The sequence below is a fragment of the Rutilus rutilus genome (genome assembly GCF_951802725.1).
Source record: "Rutilus rutilus genome assembly, chromosome: 16".
Classification (NCBI taxonomy): domain Eukaryota; kingdom Metazoa; phylum Chordata; class Actinopteri; order Cypriniformes; family Leuciscidae; genus Rutilus; species Rutilus rutilus.
Window position 1 is genome coordinate 32,248,090 of NC_140224.1, and position 23,090 is coordinate 32,271,179.

General features: G+C 38.8%; 1 protein-coding gene across 1 annotated transcript in view; it reads left to right on the forward strand.

Annotated features, from left to right (window-relative positions):
- The first annotated feature begins 17,937 nt into the window (after nt 1–17,937).
- Nucleotides 17,938–23,090, forward strand: part of cdh12b (cadherin 12b) — a 140,923-nt gene continuing 135,770 nt past the window's right edge. The window contains exon 1 of the mRNA XM_084433726.1: nt 17,938–18,451. The gene's annotated coding sequence lies outside the window, so the exon portion shown is untranslated. The remainder of the gene's footprint in view (nt 18,452–23,090) is intronic.

A 23,090-nucleotide genomic window follows, 5' to 3' on the forward strand; every position in this document is an offset into this window, starting at 1 on the left:
TTGTTGTTCTATTGTTAGCTTAACTGCTTATTGCTCTCCTCATTTGTAAGTCACTTTGAATAAAAGCGTCTGCTAAATGATTAAATGTAAATGTGATTATCATATGTATTTGTGGGTGGGCTCTTTAGACTGAGTTACCATCTAGCAACCATTCAGAACACCCTAGCGACATAAATCCAGTCTTAACCACCCACAATACCTAGGGCTGTGAGTTTAGCACAGGTTTTGCACAATGCACATTATCTTTAGAAAATGCAAAAATGCAGACTGGGTTTCAAAAATGTTTTTGTTTTGTTTTTTTCTAGTGAGAGAGAACAGGAAGAGTGGAATATTTTGTTACCTTGTATACCAGAGTATGTCAATATGGAAGTGCAACTGTCAGACTACAGGAATCAGAACAGTCTCTCTGTGGCACTGGTCAAGTTTTTATTGTTTCTTCCTCGCTCTTTTTATTTTATTTTACTATTATTGTTTTCTTCAAATCCATTATTAACCATTCAGGTAACCCTTAAACTTAAAAAAAAAAAAAAAAATACTTCAATTAAAATGCTTGGGTATCAAATCCTGAATCATTTTTACAGACGGTCTCATTAACCAAACTAGCATACCACTAAAACTCTCAGTTTGGGTTTTTAATGACTACGAATCTGTAGGAAACCTTGTTGATCTCAATCAAAATCTCTTTTAAACAAAAATGTAAAAATTATTTATCTTGCAGGAAAGCATTTGGAAGATAATTAAACATTTTTGTTGCTTAGTCTTGATTTTACCACAAACATATGCGTAGCTATATAAAAAGACAAAAGCATGCCTTTTGTCATTTTAATTATGCATGTTATAAATACATCAATATGATTAGACACTTATATGAGAAACGTGTCTTTTGCACCTGATTTGAAAAGTCTTTCATCGAGGTTGAAAAGAGAACACATTATCATATTTAAAGAAAGTGAGGATGAGATAACTTAAATTAAAAGATGTGAATTAAGGGTTCAGACTGTGATACATAATGAGCCAGGAACAAAGAAAGCCCAGACTGTTGAGACTCATGAGCGCACAGACACAGACAGACACGCAGCTGGTCCATAGAGAGCAAACGGTCTAGTTATAAGAGGGCTGTGGTCCGCAGACAGCAGGGCCCTTTCTATTAACTTGCTCACTAATGACACTAACACACCTGAGTCCTCGACGTCCTTTTTCCCCTAGAGACAAACACACACACAGTAGCCTGACGTCGTCAAAAGATTCTAGTCAGAATATGAGTCTGATACTGCTCCATTGCAAGAAGTCCTCGATGACGTATCTGGATCAGATCCGACACGTAGGCTACTGGACGCGCATGCGCGGTGGTGTGTTTTGGTCTGTACAAATAAAACATAAAAAAAAAACTGAATTTAAGGTAAATATAAATGATCACTTGAGTGACAACTGCGTGATCTGACTGCTGTAATTAGTTTGTATATTAAACTTAAATTCATTTTTTTATATTTTTTTTATGCATGTACATCATGGCATGATACGTACATAAAACTCCGTCGCTATAGAAACAAAGACACTAAAATGCAATCATTCAATGAGTTTCTCTACCACTTATTGTGAAATTTATATTTTTATATTTGCTATTCGTATTATCCATACTGCAAAATCCTTCTGTTTTTATTCGACTATGTGTGGGCCTAATGAAAAATACGGGACAAATCCCGTCCCTTATTGATTCGATACGGGACGCATCATCTTACATGTAAATACGGGACGATTCCGTATTTTAAGGGACGGGTGGCAAGAGGAACCTTATGTACAGATCACTGTGGAAAAATTAGTATTGCCATTAAAGAAGGAACTCTTACCAGGCAAAATATATATATATATTTTTTTTTTCTGACAAGATTTATTTTCTTGATGCTGTTATTATTTTTGCATTTTCCCTTGAATATGTACTGGTATTTTAAGTTGTTTACAGACCGTATTGTATTGTAGGCCTACCTCTAGGATTAAAATTACAGAGACAATTACTTGACTCATTTTTACTTCCACTCAACAGCAAATATGACCTGAATAAAATAAAATGGCTTTATTTTAAAATGTTCTGTATACACGCATTAAATCCATCACATTTAGGTTTAAAATCATGTTACTTAAAATGTTGTAAAATTAACTATTTTGCATGTAGGTAGAGAGAAACTAGGAAAGCATCACATTTATGTAAATAATTACTTATTCATCAATAATTACTTGTTACTATTTATCAGTAGGCTACTACTAGGCCTACTACACAGGGGTGCGTTTCCCGTACAACTATATAGCTCGCTGCTTAACTACCATAGTACGATGCATCGTTGGAGAAATCAACTAGCTAGTCACGACTGTTTCCCGAAACCGTATGTCGCAAAGTATCGTTCAACCACGTTGGTTTATGACGTCTCGCACGTGGTGGACTAATAACTTATTTTAATTAATCTGTTTGAGATCGAATTAACGCTAGATTTTGTCATATAAGCTACAGACATGGCATCTGAAGATGCCATTTCTAATTTTTCTCAGTTATTTTGCTCAATATTTGGCTCGTTCTTACATACTGTAGTAGAGCACGTTCGCACATGCGCAGTCTTCAAAAACGGTGCTTTAAATCTCTTGACAAACTAAAAGACGTAAATTGCATTTTTATGTATTCTAAATAAATAACACGGGTTGTACTGAATGTCAGCTTGCTTATTTTGCTAAAGATAAGGATTTATTCAGTCTACATCTCATGTAAACTAGAAACTATGCTTCTAACCACAGCTCGAGAGCTATCGTTCCAACCATACAAGTTTGCGATGCTGTTTGCGAACGTTCGTTGGAACGATGGTTTCGGGAAACACCAAATCGTTGAACTATGCTGATAACGACGGAACTTGCGACCATAGTTGGCCAACTATGGTCGCAAGTTCCGTCGTTACCAATAGAGTTCAATGGACATTGCGATGAACTTGCGACCATAGTTGGCCAACGATGCTTTCGGGAAACGCACCCCAGGTTAGGACATCATCTCAATACAATATTGAGCACATGTCACTTAAGACCAGCGCATGCGAATTATGTTCATTGCGTTTGTCACGTGACAAATGAACGAAAGACTCGGAAGGTAAAGTAATTATTTATGTTCCCTGTAAATTATTTTTGACTGCATTATAATGATTTCTTAATTCAGAATATGATCAAGATTGCGTTGGTGGATGTGTTTGGGGAATTTGCCAGTTAAAAGTATAACATTTAAAGCCCCTTAAATGAACGAAATGACTCGAAAAAAGATTAGTTCATTTTGATGAACGAGATCGAACAAGAGAGTCAGCAAAAAGATCCGAACTTCCCCATCCAGTACGTATTGGATCATCCAGCTACGTCATCGTGCTACAGGCTGCAGCGAGGGGTGTCTCCTCCATTGGGCTGTGACTATGGGGCGTGTTTCAACCGAACCAGGAAAGAAAATGCCTCTGCACTCAATTGGATAGACCTACAACCAATCAGAGCAACGGAGTAAGTGACGTATGTTGTTCATTCATCTTTCTGATCGACAAATGCCTTGATCGCAGTTCTCTGTTCCTCTTTTAAAATGAATAGTGTTGGGTCCGAGTCCACCTTTGTTGAGGCCGAGTCGAGTCCAAGTCCTCAACAATCGAGTCCGAGTCCAAGTCCGAGTCCAAAGAGGGCCGAGTCGGACTTGAGTCCGAGTCGAGTCCGGCTGAGTCCACAAAGATTTAAATGAGACCCGCCCCTCTTAGTTACTGTTGCTACGTCCAACAATCCCAGATTTGTTTTTGCAAGCACATTTGGGCCGATTCCGGCTGAAATGCGCTACTGTCGGCTCAGTGTCGGCATCGGTGAAAAGCTAATGGGCCAGAGTCTGTGTACACAACACTTCTGGTTGACATACAGCTTTTTATGAAGGGCCAGTGTCAGCTAAAAGCAGTTTTACTTGCGCTGGCTCATATACATATTACATATACATATACATACTAACTCAAAAATATTTGAATAAAATGCCAGTATTACATATCCAGCACCTAGCTGCTGCAGTATTTCAACTAATAAAAACAGCATGACGTTCTAAAACACCCAGTGTGAAACAGGTGCCTTAATGTAGTAAAACAGTGATTATAAAAGATCCAATTCAGTATACCTGATTGAAGATGCATACTATATGCAGGCAAGCAGGTGAATATGAACGTAACGCAAAATAGTAGGCCTAATGGTTTTATGGAAAAACACTTTGTGTTTATATTCGGGGTTTATCTGCTTTCCTGTACATAGTATGATTAATCAATGAGGTATACTGAATTTGGTATTTTAATATCATTGTCCTACTTATTAGTACTTAGCACTAACCTGGTAAAAATGACTGGCGGGCAATCATGGAGGAAAGCCAAAATTCAGCTGTGATCACAGGAATAAATTACACTTTACTATATATTCACATAGAAAACAGCTGTAGGCCTAATAATATTTCACAATGATACTGTTTGTGCTGACTTTTTGGATCAAATAGGCCATCAAAATATGCAGCTTTGGTGAGCAGAAGAGACTTATAGTATTATAGTGTATTGCTCTATATAACACACTTATTAGTAGACACAAAGAGTTGACAAGCCAATATCAAGAATATTTGCAATGTAAAACACATTTTCCTCAACTGGAACTTCTCTCAACTTGTTCAGTGGTGTGATATCTAGAAGTTAGAATTAAAAATGTTTTAGCCTGGTTTCATTCATCAAAACATGAGCATATTTTCATGACTGTTGTGCTCTCAGTGTGAAGAGTTGAAAAAAAAGAGAATAATTGGTCCTAGCAACTGTAAAAAAACGGTAATGCTTAAAGGTATAGTGGAGGATTTTCTTTTTCCGGGTGGATCATCAAGACTATTGGTCCTCCTAGTTGTCAATCATTCTGGTGATATGTTTACGTAAGGCCGTCGTACGTGCTCGTCCCTAGGTAGTTTTCGCTTTCTGTGCATGCGCACGTCAGGTGCATATGTGTGGTGAGCTACGGTTTCAGCCATTCATTGAAGCTCGCCGTTCTCACCGGGTTTTTTTCAAAATGTCTGAGGGTCGCAAGAGAAAAAGTGTCTACGAATTGTATGACAAGAAGAGAAAGGCCTCTGAAGAAAGAAACAAGACCAGAGTGTTTTTGGGAGAATATTGCACAGGTTGGGCTTCCCACTGATGCCTCAGTCGCGAAGTTTCTACTCGACAGGTAAAGTTTGCCATGCTATTTGGAGAAATCCATTTAAAATCACTGCTAGTAAAAGTTAATGTAAGCTATGATTAGCGATGCTATAGCCCTGGCACAAGTCACGCACTAGGCTCGTGCATGCTCTCTCGTGCACACGTTTTAAGTAGAGTGTTGGCATGTGCATTTTTTCAAAAAGTGGAGAGGGCGGTTCTTTTCTAAAATTCGGGAAAATCCTTCACTATACCTTTAACAATATTTATTCCTTTATTTCAAATTTTGCAGTTTGGAAAAAAACCCTCATAGCCAGTGCTGCTGAAATGGAGGTCGAGGACACCATGAAAAGGTGGCTCCAGCTGGCAGCAGATAGAGATGGTGGACGAAAGAGAAGGCTTCTGCAAAAATTAATTGTTCACAGAGAGTGTGTGTGTGTGTGCATGTGACTGTGTTAATTATTTGTGTGTGTGCATGTGACTGAGTTTATTTTTTCTTGTTTATCTTTTCTTATTTGTCTATTATTTCTAAAATGGGTTGTTAATATTATTGTTTAAAATGAGTAAATTTTTTCTTCCTATATTATAAATATATTTTTATTGTTATGTGTATTATTTTTATTGTTATTGTTTAAAATGGGTTGTTAATATTATTGTTTAAAATGAGTTGTTAATGTTATTTTTTTAAATGTGTCGTTAATGTTCATTTTATAGTTTATTTGATCATTGTTAATACATTATCATGTTATAGTGTATTTGTTATTTTTTTAATAAAAGCCTTTAATCTTTTTTAAATGTTTGAATTTGTGTTTTCCTGCTAAACTGTATTACATGTCGTAGTTTCTGGACCACATCTGGCCCGGGGACCAAGCCGAGTCTCAGCCAGATCTGTCTTACAGTGTCTGTGCCAGAACTGGGCCACATAAAACTAAGTCACTTTACAGTGTCTGGGCCAGAACTGGGCCATATAAAACAATACAAGTCATTTTACAGGGTGTGGCCTCATCTGCGCCGGAGGAACTGTTTTTGTTTCTATTTTCCGTGTCTGGACCAGTTTTGGGCCGGGGACCCAGCCAGAACTGGGCCAGAGGTGAAGCAAGGATGTGGCCCTGTGGTGGGCCAGACAAATTCCGCTCTCACTCCACATGTTCTCACACAGTGAGACAGTGAGACAAACAGTTGTGGATACTTCAGTTAATGACACACAATATTAAAAGCCTATGTAATGTGTATTTTGGAGGACTAGGCTATTAAACATCTGTTATGTGAAAAAAAAAATGTCGGGGCAGTACTAAATAGAAACAATGTTTTTTCTTATTAATAAATAAATAAAAATAACATTTTGGAGATTCTGCAAGGTCTATGTAAACTTATGACTAAAGTGTAAATGTAACAAAAATCATAACATTATTAGAAGCCAAAATGTTGCTATGGTTATCACGTTCTCATGTTGCTATGGCTACTATGTCAGTCATTGCAATTTCATGACTCACTCACAGGACTAAAATTTAGCGGATTCACTCCCAGATTTAAATGCAGTTATCACTCTTTATAATTTAGTATGAACGTAACCACTGGTCCTCTAGAAGCATGAAAAACAAAACTATTATTTAGATCAATAGCGCTCCCTTAAGCCATCACTTACTTACCGCGTTCTGCACTCTCCCTAAAACTCTCGTCATAAACTGAAGTTGTCCGTACTCCACAGTGAATATTTTTCTCGTGGCCATAACTTCATATTTTGAGAGAACGACATCTATTTCTCGTGGCCACGAGTTATGTTGAGGGAACCACACCGGTCAATACTGTAACCATATAGGCTACAGCAGTCAGAGATGGAGATGACTGATAAAATAACAATTTACTTTGAATTAGGAATGCCATAAAGATCTCTGGCATTAAGACCATAAGTGAAAGACACCTGAAGCGCCATAAGTTGAATGGGCTTTTTTTGTCAGAAATTTGCTGGCTTGAATGAAATACTCGGGTCACGAATAAAGTCCCATTTTAGGCAATAAACTACGGTGACCGGGAGGGGACATGTTCAGTTCCTTTAGTTTTGTCGTGGCCACAACATATAATCTCGTGGGAACGTGATATTAAGTCATGGGAACGTCTGTCATAATATCTCGTGGGCACGAGATCATATGTTGAGGGAAAGTCATCCCTTTCTCGTGGCTACGAGTTTTATAACATGTGGGAACCGAATCTTTACATGCGACACGGGCTCTCCTTTTACCCCGGGCGTAATTTACTTTATTATATGTTAATTTAAGTTTCTCATAATTTGTTTTTGTTTATTGCCTTATATGGGACTTTATTCGTGACCCAATTATTTCATTCAAGCCAGCAAATTTCCGACGAAAAAGCCCAAATCCCATCAGGTAATGTTCAATTTTGGTGCTGTTTTGTATTTAAATTAGGCAGGTCAAGTATCGATAAATACATACATGTTTATGTATTTATACCATCATACCGCCCAGCCCTAATAATCTCTCAGAAAGCATATTTTGTAGGGCTTGTTAAACAGACTCCCTGCATTCCAAATGTATTGTAACTCAGCCTCCGAGTTGTAGTCAGTGCTCCCCAATGAGTCTCACTTGTCATTCAATGGATATTCGAAATCAGTGAAGGAAACACATTGAGCAAATGAATTGAAAAACCAATAACTGTGTTTTTTAACACAGTGTTGTAGAAAGATAACAAGGCCAGCTATCTGTGCAGCAATTCTGAGAAGTGGGCAAAGCAAAACCCTCTCTGTGCAAGAATAAGCTTTTTTCCTGTATTGAACAATTTACAGAAGTGTCTTACAATGCTTTTTTTTTTTTCTTTTTTTTTTTTACTGGGACCATCCATCCATATCTCTATTCACAAAACGTCTGATGCACACAAAAAAAATGTATTACTAAAAATAAAATAAAGTTCACGAGTTCACACGTACATGAAATCAGATGTAGTATTTTAAGCGTATTTGGCATGCTGTCCGGGGGAGGGCTCCGAGCTCGGAATTTGGCCCGAACCCAGAGTACTCCCCCTTTTTACTGGGATAGAAACCAGCCGAGAGTGAGGTGATGGGGTGGTGGAGGGATGCTGTGAAACTTGTCATGAGACAGAGGTGAGGAAAGGCTTCGTTTATACCGGCTTCCTCTTGTGCTGATTGGTTGATTACCTGAATGTGCTCCTCTCGAACTTTGTTACATAAAACTTCATGTTATTTAACAAAACAATGCTTAAACACTAAAAGAGTTTTGTTTGAGTTTTGATAACTGCAGTTATCCTTGAATGGGATATCCTTGAACGGGATATCCTTGAACACACCATTTTACTATCTTTCACAGAAATTCTGACCACTTAGCCCAGGGGTGGGCAACTTCGGTCCTGGAGGGCCACTGTCCTACAGAGTTTAGCTCCAACCCTGAAAAAATCACCTGCCTGTAATTTTCTAGTAATCCTGAGGACCTTGATTAGCTTGTTCAGGTGTGTTTGATTAGGGTTGAAGCTAAACTCTGTAGGACAGTGGCCCTCCAGGACCGAAGTTGCCCACCCCTGACTTAGCCTATCTTCTTGGAATTCTGAAGACCTCTTATTTGATTTGAACCCTCAAGGTTTCAAGCACAATTCTTTAAAGTGCCCCTATAATGCTTTATTTTTGTATTACAATTGTTGCTTTTAATATTACCTTTCATGCAGGGTGTATAGCTGTTTGTGAATGTAAAAGGTCTGAAAAAAATTTAAAGATCAAAATGCACGTCAGATAAAGTTATCATCTCCTGAAAGAGAGTCGTTCAGCAATTCCAGTCTCACTTTCTGTTACATAATGTAATACATTTGCATAATGCCAACCTATTGTCTTCATTGGCTGCCCACGAACAACGTCTACTTTGACCCGCCCCTCAAACACTGTTGTGGCTGAGGCCTGGAAGAGTTTGGTTTGTGTTGTCGACATGTTGGAACTGATACGGTAAAGCAAACGATTTTGTTCATAGCACTGTGTATCACGCGCAGAGGAAGATCCAGAGCTGAAATTCAGATATGGTTTCGTTTTCTGAGATGCTCTGTAAGCGGTAGACCATACATGGGCCATCTGACCAATCAGAGCAGCAGAGGCTCGCAAAAAGGAGAGGATTAGAGAGTCTAAACTTACCGGTTTTGAACGCAAGCAAGAACGCAAGCAAGTTTACAAATAAAGAGATTTACTTACTAGTCCATCAACAAGAACGCCAGGTCAGCATCGCTGTTGCATCCTTTGCTGCTTTTTAGCTCTCGCCAACGAGTGAAAGCCTGACCGAGTGTCTCACTTTCTCGTTTTCCTTTACTCTTCCGACCGCGTTTTCATCGTCGACTCTGCCGTGATTCACGTCTGAAATGCGTGCTAGTGTCTTCCATAGAGGCTGCTTCATATGTTGTTGATGTATGTGACATCGTGCCGTAAAGAAAGTCGTGATTCTCTCGAGATTTGTCGGGGCGCCACCTCTCAAACTTGCATTGCTGGTTTTGCCAGCGGCGTTCCTGGGCGCTTCTGGGTTCTACGTCAGAACGTAGGCTCACTATTGGCTCACTATTGATTGGTTCAGTAAAAATGAGGCCCAATTTTGCTGGCCATTTTTTGTCTGTGCATAAAGAGAAACATAATCAGGGAGAGATTGTGACTTTCGAAGAAAGAAACAAAAGAGGTGTGTTTCCTCTATCCAATAGTGAGCATCTGTGTCTAATGGAGTCACTTAGTGGTCACTCATTCTCAAGGTCGATTTGTCAATCTGAGTGAAAGGGAATTGAGCTTGCTGATAGCAGTCTTTTAAAACGCAGAATAATTGTTTCTGTGCATACAATGGCACAGCAGTCGGGACAACTCCTCTCAGCATGACTCATCCTTTGTTTTTCCTTCTGAAAGGGAAAACAGCAACCGATCACTAAACCTCCATGTTCTACCATCTAAACTCTGTTAAAAGAGGTAGCTAGATGACTGCTGACTACAGACAAACCACTTATTCTTCTTTATATCCACCGTGTTATGTGAGTGTTGGTAAGCTGTGATAAATGATCAGCACAGCACTCTCAAAAATAAACTAGACTTTTATACTACACCAACAAAATGTCACTTTATGCTGCATTCAGGTTTCTGGGGATTTCCAAGGATTTTTAGACTTTTACTTTACCCAAGGCTAAACCTTTAGAATTAAGTTGAATTTAAATCATAATTTACTCATTCTCATTTACAAACCTGTATTTCTGTTTTCTGTGAAAAACAAAATGAGTTAGATTATTTTTTCCCCAAGCTGCAGCTCTAAAAACGACAGATCAACATAAGTACCATGAAACCACTCCCATGGATTGTGCATTATATTTTAAGGCAGCAGATATAAAAACCAGAGGTTCTCCATTTTTATGAGTTTCTTAGATGCATCTAAAGCATTTAGAGTAAAAAAACAGAAAATGATTTATTAAATTAATCCAAAAAGGTGTACCCAAATATGTATACGTATTTTAACCTACTGGTATGCACAGCAAACAATGCAGATCAAATGGGGGAACAGTGTGTCTGCTCCATTCAAAGTTAGTAATGGGGTGAGAAAAGGGGGAATCTTGTCCTTGTTCTTTTTCTTTTTAACTTGTATTTGACTAGTGTGAAGAGGAGACTGAAATGTATTCACCCCCTCCACTTCTGCACCCATATTTTTTACTTAACTTTATAAACTTGCTGCCAAAGCATACAGTGCATGAGGTTTGACATCAGCTGTCAAATTAAATTAGCTCTAGCATTTATTGTGCCTGATTACAACATGCTGAGTTTAAATGAGATTTGAGAGACGTGGCAGGAAAGTTTCAGCAAATAACAACTCATGCTTTTCCCACAAACAGCTATATGGCTTCAGAAGGCTTGATATATAGTATGCAATGCTACGTTTAAAGTATTTACTCTGCTCTGGACTGATATTAGCCTTGTAGCTCCAAGACAATAAAAAGAGATTTATAACTTAATGGTAAGTAAACAATGAGAACATTTCTGGGTGACTGAACCACACTCAATTCAAAAGTTTGGTGTTGGTAAGATGTTTTAAACATTTTTGAAAGAAGTCTCTTTATGGCTGCATTTATATGATTAAAATACAGTACACTCTCAGAAAAAAAAGGAAAAATGTCTCTTTATGCTCACTATTGGCCGCATTTATATGATTCAAATACAGTACACTCTCAGAAAAAAGGTACAAATCTGTCACTGGGGCGGTACCTTTTCAAAAGGTATACTTTTATTTCCTTTAGGTACCAATATGTACTTTAGTGACAGCTTTTGTACTTTTTTTCCTGAGATTGTAGAAACAGTAATATTTATTTTTATATTATCACAATTTAAAATAACTGTTTTCCCCCTGCGATGCAAAGCAGTCATTACTCCAGTCTTTAGTGTTAGCTGATCCTTCAGGAATAATTCTAATATGCTGACTTGCTGCTCAAGAAACACTTATTATTAATGTTGAAATATTTTTTGTAGAAACCAAGATAAAACATTTTCTTTGATGAAAGAATGTATTAGTAGTGTAGAACCTATTGCATATCACAATTAGCTGGTGTGAAAGTTCCATTACAGTTATTTGCATGCAATGTTTTAGCACCCAATTTACGCCCAAAAATGTTATTGTAAATGTAGTTTTCACATCGCAGTCTTGCTAAGTTCTGGAACATTTTACTGGTACTTAACAGTTTCACGACATCACTTTGATCCAGGGATCCGAATCGACACTTTCAAATGAAAAAAGTGTGTTTGATTACACCTCGAGTCTACATATATGCTCGATAACCATTGACTGATAAATTGCTGCTGATCTGATCAAAACAAAAGTGCACAGACGATATATTTTAATAAATAGAAAGTAGACATGTTTTTGCAATGCAAAAAAAGACAATGACTTAATTTGAAATACTAACAATTCTATTTAAGAATATTTTGGGCCTGGTTAAACTGGATTGTGATGATTGAATAAGACTGAGATGAATTATTTTGCATGGTGTTAATTCAGCCCTGACTCTGAGATCACTCAATATTATTATTATAATTTTTTTTTACATTCATTCCTGGGTGATATTCAGTGTTTTACTGATGAATTAATTACCTTTGTTAATTTCTGATTTAATCATCCTCTGACCACTTGATTCTCTACCGTGACTAGGAAATAGAATGTCTTGCTTTGCTCACTCTCTGAGAACAGTAATTTTTATAGACAATTTCATATGCACATAGTGATTCCAGCGGCGGGCATGATACCCTTGTGCAGTTTTCCGTCAGACAGCATCAGATATTCAAGGGAAAAGAACTCACGGGACTCTCTGAACTCAAGAAATCTAGAAACTGTTGAGTGAGACAGACACAAAGACAGATTGGTTGAAAGACAAGTTCAGACAAGTCCATATGCAATGCACAAAGACAATGGGCCCTATTTTAACGATCTAAGCGCATGGTCTGAAGCAAATGCACTTATGGCGTGTCCGAATCCACTTGCTAGTTTAACGACAGGAAAAATGGTTGGCGCAACCGGCGCATGGTCTAAAAGGATTGTCACTATTCTCTTAATGAGTAATGTGTGTTTTGGGTGTTACGTGCAATAAACCAATCAGAGTCTAATCTCCCATTCCCTTTAAAAGACAGTTGTGCTCACGCCATGGCGGATTCGCTATTTACATGACGGATTTTGCAAGCGGAAAAAGCCTAAACGCTTCTCCAGAGCCCAAACGGATCTGCTCGTGCGTGAGGTTAAAGCGCAAGCAGACCATCTACGGGACAAGCCGGATTCCACCATATCTTTATTTACACAATAATAATATTTTATATTGAAATCCTTTCATTTTTAATATTTGCCTTGTTTGTGCTGCTGCGTGTGTGTCCTGTGTGTGATTTAAGCAAGGTGTACGTGCATTGTGCACCCGCCTATAGGCACATATTACTAATGCGCCCTTTAAATAACAAAAAAATACTGCGCCATTGACTTTAGACCAGGTTTCAGTTGGTCAATGGCACTGTCTATTTCAGTTGCCTCAAAATAGCAACGTGCCAACAATGCGCCTAAACACAGCTCGTTTTCAGACCAGCACGCCCATGGGCGCACAGATGGGCGCAGTTGCATTTGCTATTTAAACAACGTGGTGCAGGACGTAAAAATGATAACTGCGTCAGGCTGAAACTAGCAAAAAACACTTGCAGCGCGCCTGGCGCCACATTACGCCAACTGTGTGATAGGGCCCAATGTCTTAATTTCATGATGCTTTTTAAGCGCATTTAGTGCGAACGGTACTCAAACAGTGTCTACTGCAGTCTCTAGCATAATTCGCTAGCATGCCTCTTGAGATCAGGGGAGTGAGGTTTACCTGCACATCTCTGACTAGCTTTCCTCTGTTACATAGGGTCTAGTTAAACTGGATTGTGGGTGATTAGTGAATAAGACTTATAAATTAACTACTATGCACTGTGTGAATTCGCCTTAGACTACTTGATTTATCTCCACATTGTCTAAGAATTGCAATGCCTTACTTTGCTTGTTCTCTACGAACAGCAATTTGCAGACAATTTCATATGCACAGAGCGATTTCAGCTGTGGGCATGATACCCTTTTCTGTCAGACAGCATCAGATATTTAAGGGAAATGAACTCACAGGACTCTCTGAACTCAACAGGTCCAGAAATACAGAAACTGCAGTGTGAGACGGACTGGCTGAAACACAAGTTTAGATGTAAAACCTCTCGTAGAGCAACCGAAAGGCTATGAAGAGTTTAATTCAGCTACACAAACCGAGATAAAAGAGCAGATATGTATAAATCTCTCCAGCCACCAGGATAACCTTGCATTGTAAGAGTCTATAACCAAAAGCACAAGTACACATAAGCAAAGGGGTTGACCGTTCATCTTTATCTTATCCCTTTCCTTAGCATGTGTTTTATATTTGTGTATGTGTGTGTGTGTGTGTGTGTGTTTTCTAAGAGGATTATCTTTATGCCCCGCTGAGGGTTACCATCTGGATGGGAGGTGACCCTGAGTGGGGAGGGGCCACGTCTGGAGCCGTTAGGACGTTGATGGTGTGTGTGTGTGTGTGTGTGTGTGTGTGTGTGTGTGTGGATCTCTAATCCAATACTCCTGTCCAGTAATGTTACAATTCAATGGAAGCATACCGAATATAGCTCCCCCTGCATCTGAACTGAGCAGTCAATGGATTTAACCATTCAGGGAGATGGGAAGACACTATACAGGATCATTTAGCCTGGCTGTCCCCACGTGCCTGTCTCCTTCTCGCTCTATTCATGTCCATATGTTTGGACGCTGCTCTGTCACAGCTGTACACCTGCTTAATTAATCTCTAATCACTCCCAGTTCCAGTAGAGGGGGAGCTGTCCAAAGGAATCACTACGAACAACTGCTTTCTTAATGCTATCTATCGCACTGATTATCAGCGTAGACTCGCACGGTTAGCTCAGAGATTGCTTAAAGGGATAGTTCACCCAAAAATGATTCATGATTTACTCACCCTCAAGCCATCCCAAGTGTATATGACATTCTTCTTTCAGACTTTTATGCACTTTTATGGACTTCAAAACATAAACGGCCATTATAAAGCTTGGAAGAGCCAGGACATTTTTTTTATTTAACTCCAACTGTATTCGTCTGAAAGAAGAATGTCATATACACCTAGGATGGATTGAGTAAATAATGGGGTCATTTTCATTTCTGGGTGAACTATTCCTTTAAGGCAAAAAAAATAAATAAATAAAAAATCGCAAATGGAAATTATCAAGAGATCCAAGAAAGTTCATTGGAAGTTCTGTAGAATATTCCTATTAGGCATTAAGTTGTGATGAGGTAATTAAAATGATCTCATTCATAATGATTTCTGAAAGTCAACATATTAACATATTTCCCATATGATTACAAGAAAGCGTAAAAAGTCCAAAAAGGGGTTTTGTAATCCGAGCTCTCTTGGATCTCTTGATCATTTTCATTTGAATGTTGTTTGCCCTAAGCAATCTCTGAGTAATAGTATCTGATGATAAAAAAAGAGCATTTAGGAAGCTGTTGATTGGAGGGATTCACTCAGACTGATGATTAATTAAACAGGTTCTAAAATGCATGTGATCACATACAGTATAAGCAACAATGTATAAAATATGAGACTTTTAAAATATATATTGTTTTATCTGTCACTGGAAAAAGACAAAACACAGTTATTGAAGATGTATTAAAATCTCGAGCAGAGAAATTTCTCAAGTAAAAATCTTTTTTTAAGGGAAAATAAGGCAAAAATAGTCATTAAGAATGTTTTTTTATTTATTTTATTTATTTTTACTGCAGAGTGCTACATTATGGCTCTGACAAGGCAACAACAACAACCAAAGACAAGTTTGATAGACCTTCAGGCGTCTATGATGTCATCTTTTTATTTTATTTTAGTTTTTATACTGGACACAAACTGAACAAGGTTACAAGAGGAGAAATTAGACATCTTATTATACTTGCTGAAAAAGCATGCATCTTACATTGAAAGAGAAGTTTACAAAACGTCAAAACTGCACTTATTTTCTGACTGACCATGAAGATTTTAAAATGCGTTATTTTAGCTCATAAAAGAGTCTTGTAGGTATAAGAGAACCATTATTCCATGTTGCATTCATGAAGTGTAGGTCTAGTTATTTGAGATGCAGGAGAAATGTGAACGGAAAAGTTAACCTTTCCCATGAGTGATGGCCGTCAAGGCACACAGCATCTCTTCATGACAAACCCCTATCCTTAAAGGTTACATATCACCATCTATATTTGCCTGTCACTTTATGAGGGTAGGAGCTGAAGCAGAGTGTAAAAGACTCCAGCCTGGATTCAATTGTTCAGCCATCAAACCAACTACCCATGCAAGAAGTTCCTGGTTAGCAGCATTGCACCAAAACATTTCAACCAAAATATTATGCTTATAATATATTCTGTAATGAAAGAAAGTATTAGATTAGAAAAAAACAAAACAATTTTCCCTAGTGGTCTCATCTCAACTAAATTGGATGTTGAATTGGATTGACAGGAAGAGGAATTTACTGAATTGAAATCAATTCATACAACAATCAAACAACACAATTTTCACAACAAAATTGGAGAAGTGGAGTTCTCACTAACACAGATTTAGACAGATTTGTGAACAATATTTGAGAGAAATAGGCCTTTTGTGTACATAGAAAAAGTCTTAGATCTTTGAGTTCAGCTCATGAAAAATAGAGGCAAAAACAATATATAATTTTGTTCAGTGTGAATGTGTGTCAGTATATATCAACCCGGTATCACGACAAGACGTGAAATAATCACGTTGGTCCCCTTTGGAAAAAGTGTAGATGTCACAGTTTAACGCCCTCAAACGTGAATCTTACACGTACCCTCAAACGTGAATCTTACACGTACCCTCAAACGTGAATCTTACACGTCCTCAAACGTGAAGCATACACATGTAACGTTACCCTCAAACGTGAATCTTACACGTACCCTCAAACGTGAATCTTACACGTACCATTAACCCGGGACGTTTGCTAATCCTACCCCAATCTAATCATAACCATTTCTTAAAACTAAGTTACGTAGGCTACAATTATAAAGAAAAACAACAGACAGACAAAATCCACAATAATTTATTTATTGAGAAAATGTCAAAATCGGTACCAAAAGTTGTTCACGTGACGATGTGTCGCAGTCCTCTCTGGCAGTGGTTTTGTATGAGGTAACAGAGCAGAATTTAAGTTATTAATTCAAATCCATGAAAATGTTAATCCGTCTTCGGTTCGGTAGTTCGGTTTGCTCTGAGGGCTGCGCGCTTCATTTCAAATGTGAATGTGCATGACGCAATCTGTGACGAAGCAGGCGAGGCGAGAGCCAATGAGCGTTTGATATTGCCGTAACCATAGTAACCTTGAGGGCGCAATTTTTGAATTTGAATTCATAACAAGCGCGGGGTTTGACGTTTACGGTCAAGATGACGATTACTGGATAAAGGGCTGAGTTTTTATCTTTTTCTTGCAAATAATATATGGATTCTGAAGGTTTGGATTACATCAAGCTAATAAAATTGATGTATTTTGTGAATCGATGTTGTGTTGTAAGGTTAGTATATTATGGTTATTAGGAACGATAAATAAATTATTGTGATTATACTCGTCTGTCTGTTGTTTTTCTTTATAATTGTTGCCTAGGTAGTTTTAAGAAATGGTTATGGTTAGGTTTAGGGGTAGGATTCGTGGCTCAAACTATTTTGGAGTTTGGAATTTGAACAAATTACACCCAAAAAAACATCTTCAAATACAGAACACAAAGCCCCATTACAACACCAGATACCTTCAAATGACAACATCTTCCATACAGTAATTCAAATCAATCAATATTCTTACTTCCACTGTGTTTGAAAACAACTTTATTCTGCTCCGAAATGTGTGTGAGAGAGAGAGAGAGAGAGAGAGAGAGAGAGAGAGAGAGAGAGAGAGAGAGAGAGAGAGAGAGAGAGAGAGAGAGAGGGTCAAACCAGACTAACACAGGACATCTGCAAGTGTATTAGTTTGGTAAAAAAAATAAAAAAAAATAAACTAAACAAAACCGTTCCCGTGAGACGCCGAGACCGGGATTAGCATATTCCTGCAATGACCACACAGATCGTTGCTTCTCTGCGGGACTGACGGAAGGGAGGGAGGAGGAGTGAAGGGAGGGATAGAGGGGAGGCTCCATCTCTCTAATGTAGTTGATGAAGATCCCTCACTCCGGAGACCTGACAGGGGTCGCACTCTCTCCAATCACGCGCGCCACGGACCGCAGAGCCGCGAGCCAGTCAGCAAAGCGCTCCCTCATTCCGCTCGGTCTTTTCCTCTCCGACCAGTTCACTCACTGTCACTCTCTCTCACACACACTCGCGAGCGCTCTGTTTATTCTAAACCCGCAGGGACGTACACTTCAGCACTCTCTCTCTCGCGCGCGCGTGCGCTCGTTCAACCTTATTTCTTTCCTCACTGGCGGCACGCGCATCTGTCTCCGCTTCTGTACTGTAGCCTACAGGATGAAAAAGAACGATAGACTCCTGAGAGAGAGAGAGAGTAAATGAGAAAACAAGGAACTAAAACAAGGAAGGCAAGGTGAAACGAGGATTGAAAAGAGGCTGAGGACAGATGAAGGAAGAGAGTTTGTGAAGCGTTTTGGATTTTACTGGTTTCCAGCATCAATCTATCATTTTGGCCGGTGGAAAAGGACTCAATTAAGGTAGGGCATTTTCTGTGCACAAATCTCCTGAATGTGTGAGTGTGTTTTGCTGATGTGGACTTTCTTACCAGGTCAGTAATGAACAGTTAGGGAGCGCGGAGAGCTCATAACTCTTGGTGTAAGTGTTGCGTTCCTCTCAAGCCCCTGATAAATCACTGACCTGTCAGCATCCTCAATTATGAGCGTTTATCCTCAATCCTACAGCCATGTAAGCTGCAATACTTTCAGTGCTAAGAGTCCAGAAGGAAACATGCTCATGATTAATCCCTGCACCCTTAGAACAGTTTTGCCCTCGATTTTGGAAAGGCATGAGAGTTTGACTGTGGAGGCTGAGGGAAGGTTGTTTTGCTGACTCTTCAGTCAGGTGAAAACTGGCTTGATGTTTGCAGAGATTGGAGCGGTAATCCTGATTGCAACCCACCAGTGCAAACACTCGTACATGGAGTGTGTGTGAGCTTCAATTATGCGTGTGAGGCGAGATTTACATATAAAAGCAGATGTGTGCTTCGTTTCTTACTGCCACAAAGTAGTGAAACACTGAGCTCTCAAAAAGAGCTCTGCCAAGAGACATTTGGGCAACATCAAGGTCCTGCTTCAAGTGCTTCTGAGGGACTAGAAAACACAGACACATTACTTGCAGCGCTGGATATCTCAAGTGGCTCTACTGACAGTTTGTTCCCAGATGAAACAGCAATGCAATGGACAGTTTCAGCGTGTTGTGAATTATGAGTATGATACTTAATCCACATAATGCACTTGCTAAATCTCACACATCATTGGCATTCTATTAATAGAGATATTCATGTACAAAGCACTGGTGTTTATGTACATATTAATTTAATCTCACAGAGATTATGGACTTTGTGACATGCGAGAGGGATTAGACCTCAAGCGGAATATATGAATCACAAAAAAAAACAAAAAAAACATGCACTCTACTGTATTTCTTTGTTTTTAGGAGGTAGATGTGCTATGCTGATTTGGATAAACAAATGCAAGACTTATGTGATAGCTGAAAATGCACAACTTGACTTTTATAATAGCGTGTCAAGAAAAGAGGAATAATAATTAAAATTTTGGAAATATCTCAATATAATTTTTTGCCATTTAAACCTAGAAATAAGTAAAGTCTTGGGGTTTGATAATTATAAAAGAAATTGTGAAATTAGCCAAGTGAATTCATTAATACAAAAGACCAGATGTTCTTACTTCCACTGAAGCACAAAATGGTCTTTCGATCATTTCAAATCATGCTGGAGGACATGAGCATCAGGTTTTTCTCTTGTTGAGTTCATTCAGATTTTTATAAAATGTTGTAATTCAAAACAAATTGGTATACTGACAATATAATTTATAAGGAAATAGGTTGCAAAACAGCCCTTTTCAGACTAACATATTTGCTTGTAGGAAACACTTCAGACACTTACAAATTGCATTTCTTGCATTGCACATTGCATTGAAATGAAATGCAAAAAAGAATGCATCTGCAGGTTTAATATAAAGATCAAATCCACAATTCATGTTATAAATGTGTTTTGAAAGCATTTCATGACTTTCAGAGTTACTCATTATGGCATGTGTAACCAAATATACTGTAGTAGAATCACACTCTGGTGGTAAGTTTTCCCTTCGAGAAAACATTTATATAATGTTCAGTGGTTGTTTGTACAACCATATTGTGGCAGCTGTTATGTGTGTGTGTGTTGGGGGAGGTGTGGAGTAATCCCTTCTGGATAGTAAAATTCAGAATCAGCATTCCTAGAATAAACCACAAAGTAGAAAACAATGTTAAAAATAATAGGAGGTGAGCTGTGACATCCACTTAAATTCATCCAGACTCTGCCTCTAGCTGTCATAAATCAGAGGATGTGATGTGCCAGGAATACGACACAATATCGGCCCATCTCTAACTGTATTATCCACCTATTTTCATTTGATCTGTTGCGGCATTGCAATTGCAGTCCCATGTTAAAAAAAAGCTGATCCCGTCCATCTGTTAAAGGTTGCACGGATTTGTGGGACGCTCTAGGACAAAAAAGAAAGAATAAAAGATGAATGCACAACAGTCAGTGGACAGAATTTAACTCACAGATGAAGCCGAAACACATCCTATCTTTTCCCTAGATCAAGCCAACCTTTACAAAGACAGGGAACACCAGGCTTCAATCAGTGTCTGAAATCAGTAGGCAGGGACAATCCAGAGATCCCTCCTGAACGTACTTTAGAAACTCAGAGCTGGCAGGTCTTGGGTTTGCTTTTGTGACAGAGATCAGAGCAGACAGTAGAGGAAGCAGAGCTCCTAGTGATCTGAGCTTCTGGTGAAAACAAAGCCACGTCCCAACAAGAGTCCGATTCCCCAGAGCGATATAGCAGATGCACTAGCATTGGGTTTAATGAGGAATCCTCTTTTGACCAGTTGGTAACACCAGAGACGGACAGCTCACAGAGAGAGACAATCAGCACTGATGGAGAGAGAGACAGCTCTGAGGGAGAGACGGCTTTGAGGGTGAGCTAAATGAGGTCTAATCAGCTCAAAGCAGATGGGAACCCTGAGACGGAGGGGATCGGGAGGAGTGTAAGATTTGACATGTCCCTATGTCCCTCTCATCAGAATTCAATTGGAATTGAGAGAAAATGATGACATAAAGTGGAACTGGTCCAGGGACGTGAACACAAGGGTCAATAACAGCTGGAAACACTGATATATTTGAGTGTGTGTGTGTGTGTGTGCGTGCTATAGACCTACACATTCAGATTAACCTTGAACGTGCCCCTATACCATTCCCATAAAACCCCCAGCCTATCCATCTCCATAAAATGACCAAATTAAACACCATATCATGGAACAAAGGGTTTTACTTCCTCTTTTAAATTAAATTAATGAATTCAATGCACTATGTAGACATGCTCTGTTCCCAGTCCAACCAGACAATTATGAAAAAAAAACACTGCAAAAGGGGTCATTCAAAAAGCACATAAACAGAGTAGAGCTGCACAATTAATCAGTGAAAGATTGCTATCTCGATTTAAACACCCATGCGATCTTATTCCTAAATGAAAACGATTCGTCTGTTTGTATTAAACCTTTTGACAAAATCATACAGAAACATTCAAATCTGTGTTCTCGCTACTGCTGAGCCAGAGTGAGCAGTTGTCATGTTAAGGTATGAAACAGCTTCGCAAACGTCTTTTCAAAGAGACAGTTTCATTATTTATGTTACAAGTATCCAAATGATCACAGAAATACTGAGATAAAATGGGATATAAACACTAATGTCTACATTAACAATCAAAATAAAGCTAATCACCTTTTGATTACACACACACACTACAAGATAACCGGGCCAATTTTGGGCCCAATTCTCCCCATTCAATCCTTGGTAAAGTCCCGATTATCTTGATAGTTCTACAGATTATCTATCAGATTTTCTTGTGGTGTGATGTGTGTTAAGAGTGATCGAATCTGCTTGGAAGAATGTCTGAGCCGCACCAATCTCAAATCTTAAATATCCAACATGGTAAAAATGTAGAACTCTGCGGACAAACTCGAACGCACTCTGTAGATTGTCACGTGGAACGAAACGATATCAGAAAGCAAGACGGAAGCATACAAAACGACATCATCCAAACCTTTTTCTTTTTTCCCCTAAAATTTTCTGTAAAAAGCATTCCAAAAACTATTATCGTCACTTCTTCGTGCCCGTCATCCGCCATGTTCGTTTACTCTAAAGTCACTTTTGACCGCAAGACAGTCACAGTCGGGACTCTGGTTGTTTGTGAATGGAATCTGTTTGTGTGTGCTGTGCTGTCTTGGTCACACACTATAGAAACAAAACTGTTAAATCTATGATTTTTTTTTATTGTCATGTTTGTGGTCTCTCACATTTTGAAAATCTGATAATATTTAAAAAATGGTCAACTTTTTCTGCGGCAAGAAACCTTTAACATTATAAGTGGACTTCAGAGAAAATAAAATACTGCCAAAGTGTATGATATGGCCCAGAGACATAATTCACAACACGTCCTTTACACATTTTACACTCCCTTGACACTCCAAAGCATCAAGTTCCTCATTTCAACCAGCCCAATGGCTCTTTTCATTCACACAAACCTGAGCCGCTTATCTCGAGTTCTCTCTTAAAGTGATCTCAATGCATAATGCAGCTGAATAAGCTCTCCCTTTAAAGAAAGCCATCGCTGATGCAGTGAAAGAGCACTGAGGGAGTGAATGACTGGGCAGTGCTGTACAGAAGAGGATATCCTCTCTGGTGTGGTGCACGGAGCCGTAGGCTGCAGGAAAGATCCATGGTAATCCCGTGTACTTATTGTGTGATTGACGAGGGCCTTCAGATATCCTGGAGACTGAATGGGTGGCAGAGAGATGCGACGGGCCAGCTGAACCCTTATAATGCCAAAGTCAACAAGGCCTTAGACATTTCAAGGAATAGTTCATCCAAAAATGACAGCTCTGTCATCATTTACTCACCCTAATGTTGTTTCAAACGCGTATGACTTTCTTCTGCAGAACACAAAAGAGAAAATGTGAAGGTTTTCTATGTTCTTTTCCATGAAATTGCATTAAATGTGCACTGAAGCTTTCAAGCTTAAAAAAAGGCATCATAAAAGCGTTCTGTTTTCA